Below are 15713 nucleotides of genomic sequence, written 5' to 3'. Positions count from 1 at the left end.
TCTACAAAATTGTAAGTAAATAGTACCAAGGTTGTTAATGCCAAATCTTCGTGTTGGTCTGTGAGTTGGTGATTAGGCACTTGCCCTCCTTCAGGCTGCTCTGTTGGTGTATCTGCTTTCCTGACCATAGTACATAGCTTCAGTCTCACTTTTAGGTCTATTTTTCATTCCTGTGCTGGTTATCTACTGGACATCCTGACTCCTCTCCTGATTAGCCTGGCTCTAAGCTTATTAGGAGGTCCAACTGAGCAGTGAAATACATGTTAATAACTTGGCTCTGCTTAAAAGGAAAAAAATGAAAAATAAAAATATTCACTCTATCTCTTACACTGCCTAAGGGAAGAGGGGAAAATACAAACGCAGTGGGTGGAGGTGAGACAAAAAGCTTTATGGATTTAGGGAGTGGACAGCATAGAGAATTAAAGCTGTGGTAAGCAGAAGTTCCCTGCAATCAAGGGAGGAGTGAAGTTTCTCCTTCTCACCAGCTGAGAAGGTTTATAATATACGTAAAAGAAAAATAAAATAAGTGCTTTTTAGAAGAACTTGTAAAGAGGGAAAAAAGGGCTCCTGGCAAGGAAAACAAGTGTAAACACTTCATCTTTAATGAAATCTGAATATAGTGCTTGCTGCTTATATACCCCTGCAGAAAGGATGGGGAACGTGCCTGCCTATATTCACTTCAGAGGTGAAAAGTCTTGAGCAAAGTTGCTTGCTGTGTGTCTAAGCTTGCACTTGAATTATTGCTGGAACTGTTATGTCACAGAGTGTTAACTTTCAGTTGTACTTTCAGGTTTGCAACTCTTTGCTTTTCACTCTTTATGCCCCCATACTTGCTGTATGCTTACCTCTTGTGGTGGGTTGCCCCTGGCTGGACACCAGGTGCCCACTAGGTTGTTCCATCACTCCCTTCTTCAGCTGGACAGGGAAGAGAAAATACAGCAAAAGGCTTGTGGATTGAGATAAGGACAGGGAGATCACTCACCAATTACCATCATGGGCAAACCAGACTTGACCTGGGGAAATTAATTTAATTTATTATCAATCAAATCAGAGTAGGATAATAAGAAATAAAACCAAATGTTAAAATACCTTCCCCCTAGCCTTCCCTTCTTCCTGGGCTCAACTTCTGATTATTTTATTATTAATAATAGAAATATGCTCAGTATTATGTTGCAGTGTTTTGTAGCTTTACTTTACGCTCTTTAAGTCTCAACAGAATCATGTGGCTTCACATTTTTTTCCCTGTTCCCTGTAATCTTTCTTTTTTTCTTTTTTCTTTTCTTTTCTTTTTTTTTTTTTTTCATAATCACATTATTAAATAAGAAAAAAAACTCACATAGGTTTGGGCCCAAGATAAACCTGTGTGAGGCAAGGAGCTAAGTTTCATTCAGTGATATGTATCATATATCTCAGTTCCTTTCCATGACCAATATCTGACCCTTTCTTTCCAGCAATGATGATTCCCCCTTTGTTTTTCACTTGTCTTCCTTCAGCTGGCTCTTCTTTCAATCAATTTTTATCTTATTACTGTACAATTCTAATAAATAATTTGGCTGATGACTGGAATCTCAAAGGAGCAGAGTATGAGAGCTGGTATAAATAATTTTGTTTCAAATAGGAAAAAAATGTCTCATTGCTCCCTGTTGCTTGTGAACTTGCTTCTGTATTCTTACACAAAGTAGCTGCTGGTCAACTTTTTTCATGTTTCATGATCTGTAAAAATCCATCAACCAACAGTAAATGAATGGAGATCAAGCAGAGGCAGGATTACTGGCACAAAGTTCCCGTATGCTGCGGAGTGCAATAGGCAAGGAAAACCTGTTTGTTTTCCTGCTACATGATGATGAATACTGACGATTACCATGAATTGAAGAATTCAATTGCTTTATATGCAGACCTGATCTAAAACTGGGTATTCAGATCTTTTGAGTAAGATACAAGTAGTAGAGTATGTTTTGATAGTCAGTTTCATCCCTAGCACAGTTAGTCCTAATCAGTAAAAGATACTCTTCCTTCTGCATTTTCAGCTGGATTCTTTCCTCCCTGGCCTGTGAGCAATATAGCACTGATCTTTACTACTTTAAAATTACTCTGGTTTATTGCAGACAGTTTTATTTTATTGAAGTCCTCCCTATCTTTCCTTGTATAACTTTACTTTTATTAAGTACAATGCTTTTGCTTTGGGGGGGAATGAATGTTGTTGTACCTAATGGAAATAAATTCCTTATTTGTTATAACTGAATTCCTGCAAACTCCTCAGGGAGCAGGAGGAACACCAAAGACATTCTTTGTGTTAAATGGGGTAAGAGTAGTTTTGTCATTAAAGCTGGTAAATTTGTGAGCCCTTTTTTGTGCAGAGCGTAAGCCTGGATGTTGTCAAGAAGACACTTCTTTCTGTGTTAAGGGAGTGCTTGATTTGCTATTCACAAGTGATGGCGAGAAAATGTGATATTGAACAAGGAAAGTTACTGCCCCAGAGTTGCAATTTGTGTGGTACTAGAGCTTGACTAATCAGTTGATGTCAGATCAGGGTTTTGTCTTAATTCGTATTTCTTAGTGTGTATTTATCCCTAGAAAGGAATTAACATAATTCTTCCTTTGTCCTAAGCAGACGTGTTTTTATTAAAATTATCTTAATGAAGTATCTTGAGCTTTGTAGAAGAAACAGGTTGCCTTTCCACATAACAATGTAAATACTTTAAGAGTCATTCTTAGAAGGAAGAACAGAAGGGTGGAATATTCCTTCATCTAAATAGCAGCAGATGAAAAATCAGACCAATGTCAATCACATGAACCTACCTTCATTTATTTGTAATGTCTTTCCTTGTGCTTTCGTTTTCTGCTGTAGTTTCTCTTGAAAATTTGAAAACAAATCTTTTGCTACCACACTCATAAAATTAATTGGATCCACCTAAAGAAATAACTCAGACACCAGTTAGTGTTTACAATCATCCTTATTCCTCAAGTAATCTGTTGGAGTCTTCAGACTATGATTACCATCTAGTGCACTTACAAATGGGTAAATGCGGTGATTTTTTTTTTTTTTTTAATGTGCTTTGAATAAAACTGGCAAGTTAATGCTGGCTTTGCTTCTGTTCTGCAGACCTGCTTCTTGGGTAACTTTGAACAGAAATTAATGGTATCTGCATGTGTCACTTGTTTGTACTAGAGTGTTTCCCTTAAAAAGCTTAATTGGTATAAACAATCATTGTTTAAAGCAAAGCAGCTTGTCTACTGTTTGTACAAGCTTGTTGTGCTCTACAAGAATATGTAAAAATGTGAGGAGGAAATATTGCATTCTAAACAAACAGCTGTGGGCGTCTGTCTTATTTCTGCTGAGGGAGTGGAAGGCTCTGGTCTCTGAATTCCTGCTGAAGTAAGCTGCAAGTTCAAACGAACCTGAGCTGAAGAGGTACAGCTGTTGTGCTGCATGTGATATTCCAGCCTATTGTCTGCTCTGAAATACAACTGTCACTGTAAAGCAAGGTATCAAAATGACTGAGCTGCTCCACCTGCAGTGGTCTGGAGTACATTCTACACTCCATCACTTTTTCTGTAAAATGTTTGATAGTACAGTGGAGAAACACTGAAACAGTGCTTTTAAAGCCTAGACATATATGGCAATTGTATATTGTTCTGCCCACTGTATAATTTCATTTGAACAAACAAAGAAAAACCCTAACCAAACCCATACAACAGTGTTTAAGATGGATATAATTTCTGAACAGCAAATTCTTTCCAAATTCTGAGACTGGAAAATGCAGAATGGCATAGGCTAAAAATCATCAGTATAGCTGGGCAGCCACTGGCAAACTCATTTTCCATTGTGTTGGTGTAACGTAAGAAATCCAAAACAATCCTAGTGCTATTTTATTTTCTTAAATATAGAGAGTAGCCAGAGATTTAACTGTAGGTCTGTTAGAGAAATGTATATATTACTCAGAAAAGGCAGAGTGATTTGTTTTCTTTCTCAGTACTGTCTATATGTGTGCTACTGATTTCTGTGGAGTTACATTTTAAAAATATAGACTCGTTTTATGTTCTACTTCAGAAAGGTGTATGTGTCACTAATCCATGACAAATCTGTGATAAAATCTAAAACTTATTTTTCAGCTTTCTGTTAGAGGAAAAAATAGTAGTAGTGAAATTAGGGGGCAGGCCCACCTACTACTTGCAAAAAAATAGTTAGCATATTGAAAAGCTAATATTTCATTAATTGAAAAAAAATCTTTTTCTAGGCTCCCTAAAAAGTAGTTGCCCTTAAGCTATTGGTAAAGCAGCATTTAAAGTAAGTTCCTAACACCCCCAAGATGTGTTTCTTTCATTTTATCTCTGTTCAAGCTTGCAGAACAAGAGGGAAAATGAATTTTTAGAGCCTGAGTATCTTTATGGAAAACTGTGTTATGGAATAAAGCAAAATATCTTAATTCATATAGCACTGCAATGTTTGTATTACTACAGTTCTTTAGTCTTAAATTGGGTTTAGTATTTTACTTTTGACCCATTTTTGCGAATAGATTTCAACACTTTCTGTTCATTAAAAGTATTTTGTCACTAGAATACAAGATCATATGGCAGGGAGAAGTGAAGGTGAATCAAAACATATGGCTTCCTTTTTATTTCACATGCGAGTATTGGTGTGCATAAAAGCTATATGCCAGAAACATCAGTGAATTGTGTTTTGGTGAAAGTGAATCTGTTTGACAGGAGCTAATTTGCACAAAAAATTTCTCGTGAAGTTGTTATGATCAGGCTTCAACACAGAATAAAAATGTGATTTTTATAGGACTTTGCATCCTTGACAGAAACATTCACTTCAGTAGTTTACACAGTTGATGAGATGGTTAAATCTGTTCACTGTAAAAGTAAACAAAGGAAGAGCTCTTGTCCTGGTAGTGTTTTCGCAGGCAATTAGAAACCAAGGAAATTGATTATTTAGAAATTGTATTTATCCCTGTAATTATGTTATCTGCAAACTGGAATCACAGTGGTTTATTTTTCTTGGTACATGGCTGACAAAAACTATTAACACATGGAAAAAGAAAGAAACTTAAGAGAATAACATTTCCCGACCATATTTAATATGTTGTATCAGTACTCTAATCTTTCATGGCTATAGTAGATGCTAATATGTAAATGTTGGATTATGGGCTAGTCTTGTCAGCACCTAGAGCAAGAATATAAATGTATATTGTTTGGTTCAGCAAATCAATTTAAAATATATTTAAGTTCTCTGCTGGCTTCTGTATAATGGACTCTTTAGTTTGCAGCATGTGTTTGAAGAGTCCTGTTGAATCAGCGTAAGTGCTTGGATGTGAGCTGTGCTGATATTACCAGGCTTCTGTTAAGGTGGTGTGTGATCGGAAATTGGGTCTTGACTATCTGCCTCCACTCTGGGAAAACCGTTGCTTCCAAAACTGGACTCCTTGGCCTCACTGAGGCGTGGTTCTCCATCATATTTAAAACTTCTTAAATCTTAGTTGTTTGGCTTAAATAAGGCTGAGATGTCTGTTTTGGGGCAGAAATTTACCATAGGTTTCTATAGAGTATGTAGCCTCTGGAACTGTCTGCTAACCAGGTATAGTTTATTGTCCTGAAGGATGTGTACACATACAAATGTTTATAGAATGGCCCAAAATTGAATGGAGAAAGGGGAAAGGAAATACAAATTGAGAAATCATCCAGTTCTCAATGTAATGAAACCTATGAACCATACTACTTTCTTAAACTGTTATCAGATAATATTATGAGATTGAAGGCTATTCCTAGGGAACATTTTAAAATCTGTCTTTATTTCCAGTTTCATAAAGAAGTAAGTATTAGTTTGTCTGAATCCTCCACTTCTACATAGAGTATCCTTATATCTATATGTTTTCTCACTTTGTAATTTTATTCCAATGAATCATTATATTTAACAAGTTGCTGATTCCTCCTGCTCTTTCAGCTTCTGTCTGCAATTTGGTTTCCCTCTTCTGAACTCCTCTTTTGTGTTGCAATATTTCCATTTAATGCATTATTACAAAATCTGATATTATTTTATTCCAAGTAAGAGCAAGCAGATGACCTCTCTTCTAAAGACACCAAATACTGCTTGTGTCAGACAGCTTAGCACTTAGTCCCACTTTACGGTAGGATGTATCCTCTAAGGCAGTGTAAGCAACTGTGAAGCACAAAGCAATTTGTTTTGCATAAGTAGCTGTTATGAGTAGTTGTTTGTACTACAAGAGAGCCTAGGGAGCCCAGGCATAGACTAGGACATTGTATGAACTTAATTGACCACTGAAACTGTAAGTGAATTTGAATTGATAATGAATTAACAAAAACAAAATTCTGAATATATAGCAAATAGAGTGGTGGTAGCAGACTTTAACATGTCCAATGTCATATTTTGTATTTATATTTCATATTTATCCTTGAGGAATCACTGCAACCTCTTTTCATTCAGAAGTTGTACTAAATTTGCAAAGTTTGGGGGTAGAGCATATGATCGCTAAATCCTTGCTGATGTAAAACCAAAAAATATCTTCCCCCCATATGCTATCCACACACTTATAATATTACAATGCAAGAAAATGAGATTAGAAGGAAAGTTTACTTTGTTTTCAAGAATATTTTGACGTCTTATTTTGGCTGAAACATTTTTCTCAGGTTTTCTTAGGAAGATGTACAGAAAATTTTTGTGAAGGCTTTTCATGTGAAGAAGCAAACTGTTGTCTCTTTACATGAGTCCAGGCTGGAGCAATTTTGCCAGTTTTGCTACTAACAGGAAGATAGTCCTTCTTCCAAAGAATTTATAGTCTAAATACAACTGAATAAACACTATAGGTGGTAGGCAAATGCAGTGGACCTTGAGAAAGCTATTTCTTTGCTTCAGTGACGAGACAGCTTCATATTTCTGACACTTCTGATTCCTTGGCTCTGGAATATGATATAAAGACGTAGGGAACTGCAGTGTGGTTCATAACAGTTTATAAAATACGAGCGTAGACCCAGGTTCCATGATATCTAAACTGGACTCTTCATCTTGACTGCATTTAGATAGTCATTAGACACTAAGTTGTCTGTACAGACTGAAACCTGTTCTAGAAATTTTAGGGAAAGAGTGAGGCCTAAATATCTGGGCATAGCGTTGTCAGTCATAATGTGTGGCAAAACAAAAAATGGCTTTTTATGTAAAGATAGACTGGACCTTGGCGTATTTACTAATTTCAAGATATTTAACTCGTGTCCTTGCATACTAGGTGCAGCTGTATATGTCTAGTGAAATGTGGGGAACTGTTGCATATTTGGAGTGGTGGGGAAGAGGGATGGTGGCCTGTGTGATGAAGCCTGTGTGCCAGTATTATCCAAAGTCTGGCTTGAAATCTCTTGCAAAGAAACAACTGCATAAGTAAAGTTACTACATTCATTCTACATAGTAACTGCAGTCTCTCTGTGCCATGAACAGGGATTTAACTGATCATCTTCATGGCCCTCCTCTGGACTTGCTCCAAGAGGTCCATGTCTTTCTTGTACTGGGGACCCCAGAGCTGGACACAGTACTCCAGGTGGGGTCTCAGGAGAGTGGAGTAGAGGGGGAGGATCACCTCTCTTGACATGCTGGTCACACTGCTTTTGATGTAGCCCAGGATACAGTTGGCTTTCTGGGCTGCAAGCGTACATTGTTGCATTATGTTGAGCTTCTCATTGACTAACACCCCCAAGTCCTTCTCCTCAGGGCTGCTCTCAATCCATTCTCTGCCCAGCCTGTGTTTGTCCTTGGGATTGCCCTGACCTATGTGCAGGACCTTGCACTTGCCCTTGTTGAACTTTCAAGGTTCCTCTGGATGGCATCCCTTCCCTCCAGCGTGTTGACTGCACCACACAGCTTGGGGTTGTCAGCAAACTTGCTGAGGGTGCACTCAATCCCACTGTCCATGTCGCCAACAAAGATGTCCCAATACTGATCCCTGAGGAATGCCACTCATCGCTGGTCTCCACTTGGATGTTGAGCCATTGATGGCAACTCTTTGAGTGCAACCATCCAGCCAATTCCTTATCCACTGAATGGTCCAGCTGTCAAATCCATGTCTCTCCGATTTAGAGACAAGGATGTTGTGCGGGATATTTTTTAAATTATTTTAAATTATATTATATTACAATATTTTAATTAGTTTTACTTCCAGGCTTGAACAGCTGCTACCCAACCACCAGAAGGTAGAGATGTCTCTTGCTGAACCAGATTACATAGCAACACTTTCCTCATCCCTCTTTTATACTGTCTCATATCACTTCTAGCACTGAACAGTGAGTCTGGGCAAGATCATCTCACTGGTACTCCAACATGACGTTACTCAGTAAAGTAAATGATTAATCTCTTTTCCTGTCAGTAGGCATCATTCTGAAATATCAAGTTATACACACCTCTCTCTTATTCTGGCAGAAAAACTGATAATTTCCTGATTTAGTCTTTAGTTATCCTTAATATCTTTCTTAAAGACCATACTGTGGTTTGTAGTGAATAAGCAATCCATCTATCCATAACGAATGCTAGCCATCAAACTACAGCAAAATAGGAATAATTCTGTTCAGAAATGGGAACCTAGCAAGGAAATACCTCAAAAGACTGGAAGGAAGAAACCGTATGTTAAACTCTTGCTGACCAAAGGGCCACATGAAAAAATTGTAGGAAACTTAGGGTCAAAGGAAATGAAATACTGTAGCATGTTCCTTTTCACTGCAACCATTAAGATGGAAAGCTTGTAAATGACTTAAAAAATAAAATAGTGAAATACTGTTTATAGCCTTAAAATTAATTATCTGTGTCTGTATGCACACATATGTGTACAAATATATGTAACTGTATAATGGAAATACATTTTTTTTAAAATCTGCTTTGTTCCAAATATTTTAAGTTACAGCATGGAGTAGGGGAGAAAAAAACAAGACATGGGTAGAAGATTCTAGTCTTCAGAGTTATTAGTGTGACAAAATTCATAACACCAAATATCTTAGAAATACATAAGAAAACTTATAAAGTATTTATGGAATTCAGTGACTGTGAAAATTGTAAGTGCTGGTATTTCAGGTAGTAAAAGTATTGTAACTTTTTACAGAAGATGACATTTTTATTGCAATTGCTGTCTGTAACCATTGTTTTGTACACAAAAGAAAGCAGCACGTCTGGAAGAAAACTATAAGCCTTCAATAGTATCTTGCATGAAGATGATGCGAGACATTAATTTTTATCTTACATACTATACATGTCAGTAAGTAAAGATTAGTTTAAATCTAGTTCATTTTAAATCCAAAGTCTGAAATGTTCTATGTTATCCTATCCTTGTCCATAACCTGTAACATACCTCTAGAGTCATTAGATCTCATAACGTAATCTAGAAGGTGACTGTAAACATTTCCCTCTCTGGATTATCACTTATCTCTATGACAACAAAATTAATACAGCATACAGTGCATGAAGAAACTATGTCACAATATGAGTTTGAGTGCTTAGAGCATAATAATAATAATTTGAAAAGCTCTCCACATTTGTTTACTTCCATGCCATTGCTGTAACAAGAAGATTTCTGGAAGGACTGCCTTTCACCTGTTTGATGAATTTACTCCTGGACAATACTGGTTGCTCTGTTTTGGGTTTCAGTATGCCAAGCTCTTTTGAGTTTAAACACTTGCAAGGTCTGTTTGGTACAATTCTGGGACACTTGTCTGCTACCCTTTCGCAGACCATGACCAAATTATTCCCAGAGCTGTGTGTTCTCAGCCTAACCAGTGCATTAACTATACTGTTCAGATGATAGAAGCAGACATCTATTCCACATCTGACAGAGGTTTCTGAAGCACTTAGCAAAATAATAAACACTTGCTCTTTCAGGTTTCAGTATAAATTAGAGCAAGTTAATACTTTACAGAGTGTAGCATCTATTCTTTTTAGCATACTTTCTTTCCTCCTATATAATAAAATTTTTCTTGTTATTCTTCAAACACTTCCCTTCTAACATGCAAGTTTTTCTCTTAGGTGGCTGATGAAAGATCTTTTCTTTGTATAACCACAATATTTGTCCATTAACTCTCTTTAGAATATCACATCTTCCCCTGAAGGAACGGGATGAATGTCAGTGTTTGGCAAACTTATTTCACTGGATCTGTACACCTATTTGAATCTATCCGTTGCTACCCCACCCTGATCCTGGAACTCGAACCCTTGCAGAGAGAGCTGATTTTTATTTTTTTTTATTTTTTTTTTTGCCATAAAGTTAGCCATTTTTTACTTCAGAAGATAGATGGAAAGGAAGGAAATAAAAGCTTGTCAGCTCTTGCTAAAAAGAAAAATGCAAGCTTTTTAATACTTTCACTTTTCTAAGGGAGAGTGGCACAGAAATGGTAAGAAATACTCTAACAAGAACATTATCTAGGCATATTAAAATTATTTTTAATAAAAAAGAAAACAAAACCAAAAACATGCCCTGGTGAGTAAACTTACTCTAAAACAATTCTTTAAAGTTGAGAAATAATTTGGAAGAGCTTTTTCTGAGTAGTCAATTCGCATTTGTCAAGAGAAAAATGCTGTTTATACGCACCATTGAATAATTTTTCTATAGGTTATTTCCACCTACTCTGCACTGTAGACTGTTTCTTTAAAAATACTTGTTTGTCTCTACTTATCTCTTACTATTTTTTTTTCAGTAGAAAAATAACTGATCAGTCAAAAAAATCCTCTCATCAATCCAATTAATTCCTGTACATCCATATGCAAACATTTCATGTGTAACAAACAGAGCATAGATATAACCTTGGGTCACTACAGTGGGTAATTGCTTATAAATTGGCAAAGGGCACAATCCTCCAACCTGTTCCCCATGGAAATTAGTAGCTTTTTATGTGAATCCTATTCCACCCATGTGGAAAAATTTTCAGGAGAAGGTGTCAAGATTCAACTATCAGATCCCTTTCCCAAGCTCAAGTGAGGATGATTACGTACAGTTTGTCAGATTGCTGCTGCTGAATGTGTAATATGTTAAACAGCCTAACCTGAAGAATATTTTTTTTGTTTTGAATAAACCAATGCTGAGATAAGTGTAAAGGACTGAGTTTCTCAGCAAAGTGTCTTAGCCTAATAGCTAAAAAGTCATCATCCCCTTCAGGGGAATGGAAAAGGGATAGAAAAAGGTGGAAAAGCAACAGTTTTGGTAATGTCAAAGACAGCAAAATCTGAAATATAGTTAAGGCATTGGCAATTCAGTTTCAATATCTGATAGGAGACCCCTGAATCTTTTCCAACACATACTTCTCTTCCCTTGCTTCTTAGCTCATCTTGCCTCGCTGCTTTGTAAGTTTTCCAGTTGTCGTGGTTTAGGCCCATCCGGCAGCTGAGCGCCACGCGGCCGCTCACTCACTCCTTCCCCAGAATGGTGGGGAGGAGAAGTTAACAAAAGGCTCAGGTCGAGATAAGGACAGGGAGAGCTAATTATCATCACGAGCAAAACAAACTGAACTTAGAAAGAGGGATTCATCTAATTTATTACTAAACAGAACAGAGCAAAAAAAAAAACAAAAACCAAGTAACATCAAGCCTTAAAACACCTCCCCCACCCCTCCCCCCTTCCCGGGCTCAACTTCACTCCCGGCTTCAACCTCCTCCCCCCCCTCAGTGGCGGGGGGGGGGGGGAAGGGAATGGGGGGAGGGGGATGGGGGTTGCGGTCAGTGCAGCGCACATTGTTTCTGCCGCTTCGTTGTCCTCGGGGGGAGGACTCCTCTCATCCTTCCCCTGCTCCAAAATGGAGTCTCTCCCACGGGCTACAGTCCTTCCCGAACTGCTCCGGCGTGGTCTCTTCCATGGGGTGCAGACCTTTAGGAGAAAACTGTTCCAGCGTGGGTCTCTCACGGGGTCACAAGTCCTGCCACCAAAACCTGCCCTGGTGTGGGCTCCCCTCTTCACGGGTCTACCGGTCCGGCCAGGGACTTGCTTCAGCCCAGGCTTCCCACAGGCCACAGCCTCCCTCGGGTACCTCCACCTGCTCCAGCGTAGGGTCCTCCACGGGCTGCAGGTGGAATCTCTACACCCCCTCATCGGTCCTCCATGGGCTGCAGGGGAACAGCCTGCTTCCCCATGGTTTTCACCACGGGCTGCAGGGGGATCTCTGCTCCGGTGTCTGGAGCACCTCCACCTCCCCCCTCCTCCTGCACTGACCTTGATGTTACATCTCCGCACTTCCCCCTCCGGATGTAAAAAAACTTCCCACCTTCTTAAATATGTTATCACAGAGGCGCTGATTGGCTTGGCCTTGGCCAGGGGCGGGCCCATCTTGGGGCTGGCTGGCATTGGCTCTATCAGACACTGTGGAAGCTTCTAGAAGCTCCTCACAGGAGCCACCCCTATAGCCCATGCCCCCACCCACTACCAAAACCTTGCCACACAAACCCAACACACCAGTCTTGTCATTTATTCTGCTTTTGCACAATGCCTTGTACCATAAATCCCTCACCATGGGTGAGATCACAGTGTACCACTTAATTTTGTTTTGGCACAGAGTAAATACTGCTTTTATGCTGAACAATGCCACCTCGTGCCAGATGAGTAGAAATAGGTGGTTGGAAAGACATAGTCCATTAAAATCAATGGATTTGCCAAGTTCTGTTTTTCAGGCTTAACGAGAATATTCAAGCCCTTCTGTCTCGTTAAAAAAATACCACAGACAATGAAGGTAACTGGTGAAGGCAGAGCCATATAGTCAGGAAAATGTAAAGCCAAATAGATTACCTAGAGTTGTAATATGTGGTCTGAGATATTACTTGAAGACTCTGTAGACTTCATAGTTAAAGAAACAAAAAGTGTTTAATGTTTGTTTGAGGGAATAAGCCTTTTTTTTTTTTTTTTTTTTCCTTTTTTCTATTAAGAGTTGCAAGAATAAGATAGAAAAGTGGAAATGTTGACTCTTCTAGACATATCTTGTGCAGGCTATGGCTGCCCACAGTATATAGCACAGTAATGAGAAGTGTTTCAGGGTTGGGTTGGGTTTTGATTTTGGTTTGGTTTTTTTCATTATTATTATTATTATTATTGTTTACTCTAGAACTAATAAATAGTAACAAAAAAGTTCAACAATGAAAGGAATAAAAACAGTTGGTAACATCTTTCAACCCTCTGTAATCTATACCTAGCTGCAGCAAAACCTGGAGGTGAAAACTGGGTTGTCAGCTTCCTAACCCAGATTTTTGTCTCAGTAGTTTGAGAAAATATTCCTACTGTTTTGAGTTGCCTTTGGTAGCTAATCTTTCAGTGGGAGACCTGCAGACAGAAGGAAGTATAACATCGACCTAGCTGGGGCGTATTCACAATGAAAAGAAAGCACAGAGGAGAGCTCGTGGTGAACAGCAGGAAGAACTGATAGATCACATAGAAATGCACCTTTTATTCTCTAAGAAAATTGTTTCCCTTTAGCTCTTGCCATCTATTTCTAACCTTTTTGCCCCTTTCTGCCGCCTTGTGCCCCTTCTTGTTTCCTATAGTGGCAGCACAACAATGAGAATTTTATTAACAATAATGTACATCTGTGGAGTTTTGTGAATTGGAGGGCACAATAGATCTGGTAATCTGTTTTCTTTCCGTGCAAGGTGAAGGGTTGCAAGATTTAAATATAAGTTTTGCAGATGAAACACAAAATGGAGGTGACATAATCAACAAGACTCCAAAAAATAAATACAGTCAGATACAATGAAGTACACTAGAATAGAAAATGCAAAATGTTTTGAATTCAGCACTAACATCATAGTGTTCTTGGTGTAGGAGTTCCATGAATTCCATAATTTCTTTGGGGGGAAGAGTGTGGAGAGCAAAAAGCAAATACAGAAATTAAAATTATTTCTAACATGTTCTTTGACGACTAGTTTGAACTAAGATGCACAAACTTGCATCTCAGAGATGTACTTTTTAAAAAATCAATCATACTCATTGATGAATTCTCTAAGACTTTCACTATAATTTGATTTATACTAATGTAGCATAACTTGATTTCTTGCCTGTGTAAAAAAGATCAATGTAAAGTCACTATTACAAAGATTTATTCATGGGTACACAAAAGTTTCTGTCTGCCTAATTGAATCTATTGTATCAAAAATTAATTTCAATCGGTGCAAAGTTTGTGCGTAGACTAGCTGGAAAGTGCTGTATCTGCAGTACCATTTAGTTATGAGAATTTATCAGGGGCATTCCTAAATGATGAGACTTTAAAAACACTCTTCTGAGACATATCCTTAACATTGACAATGTCATTTCAGGTGTCCTTAATGACATTATAGTTTTTTTGTTGTTGTTTGCTATTTCCTTCCTTCCCAGCAATGCCTCTGAGGCTTTTCAAAATACAGAACTCAGAAAAAAGTCACACACAATTCTTTGCCTGCTTCCTCACAGCTTTGTTGTCTAAAGAAAAACTTTGCAGTGGAATAGAGTTTGCCTAAAGAAAATTAAAAAGTATGTGAAGTTGCTTATCTAAAGTCCTGGTTCAATGAAACAAAGATGAAAGCTCTTCATTTCAAGGACATTTATTCAGTTTTAAAGATAATTACTGTGATTACATGAGTGTGTGTGTATTTATATAGTGAATCATTTTCTGGGTAAGAGGAAAGATGGATTAGAAACAGTAGGTGTCATGGCTCAGTAGAACAAAAAGTAAAATGTGCAAAACTTTTTTATTCTCTCTGTATTCATATGGTATCCGTGTCCAGGTGTGATTAAAGGACTTTACAGCTTTGTGTCCAGTTCAATCATTTTCTTGAAGGGAAGCAAATGTAGCTAGCAGCTGTTTAAAAAGTTATTTTGTACCACTAAGGTCCAGCTAAGCTACAATACAAATTGTTACTGGGTTTTTTTGGTGGTGTTTGTTGTTGTTTTTACTGTCCTTTGCTTTCTTCTTGTCTATCATATTGCAGGTGAATTCACGCTGGCTAGGGACTAGCATGTGATCTCCTGGTGGGGAGACAGTGAAGTTCCCTGTAGCTCCTGACTTAGACCCAGATTTTTTTGATTTCTGAAGATTGTTTTGTATCACTGCTACATTAACATGTCATTGTGCTTTTACCATAAGTGTAACTATTTTTCAGTATAGAATTTCTTACAGTACTTAATCAGTTTGATGTTTCTGTTCTCAATGGAATATTTCCCTCACACCTCTTGTATTGCATCTGAAGAAGGACAGCTCACAAGACATTGAGTTGGAAGGTGCACCGAGACCCCCTATGGTTGAAATGCCCAGGTGTCATGGATTTTGGGATGGTAGAGAGCTATTGGCATTTAGAAATGTTAAGGGGACAAGATAATGAGAATTCTTAGTGAGAGCAGAGGAGAACTTAGACAAAAATAGCTAAGGGTGATAGTTTGCTTTTTGAACTAAGAGGAGGAAGAGAAGATGAAACTGATTTGAAAAATACGGTCTTTGGATGAAGTGGTGTAGGATACTTAAGAAGGAAAACACCATTCAATTAGTGTTTTATTTATGTAGTAAAAAAAAATGAACTAAAAGAGTAAAAAATTTAGTAGTTGATGAGAATTGGAAATCAGTTTAAGAACTGTATTTCCAGAAAAAAACATTCTTTTTATATCTTTAATTTGTGAGTACTATATCATGTATTAACAAAAGTGTGTATCTGATACTTTGGACCCTGGGGCACGCTAAGTCAATGTGGTTCAAAGCCTCTGGAAATATTACTGTGGTTGCTATCC

Source organism: Balearica regulorum, chromosome 9, assembly GCF_011004875.1.
Source record: "Balearica regulorum gibbericeps isolate bBalReg1 chromosome 9, bBalReg1.pri, whole genome shotgun sequence".
NCBI lineage: Eukaryota > Metazoa > Chordata > Aves > Gruiformes > Gruidae > Balearica > Balearica regulorum.
Note: the sequence above shows the minus strand (reverse complement) of the source record.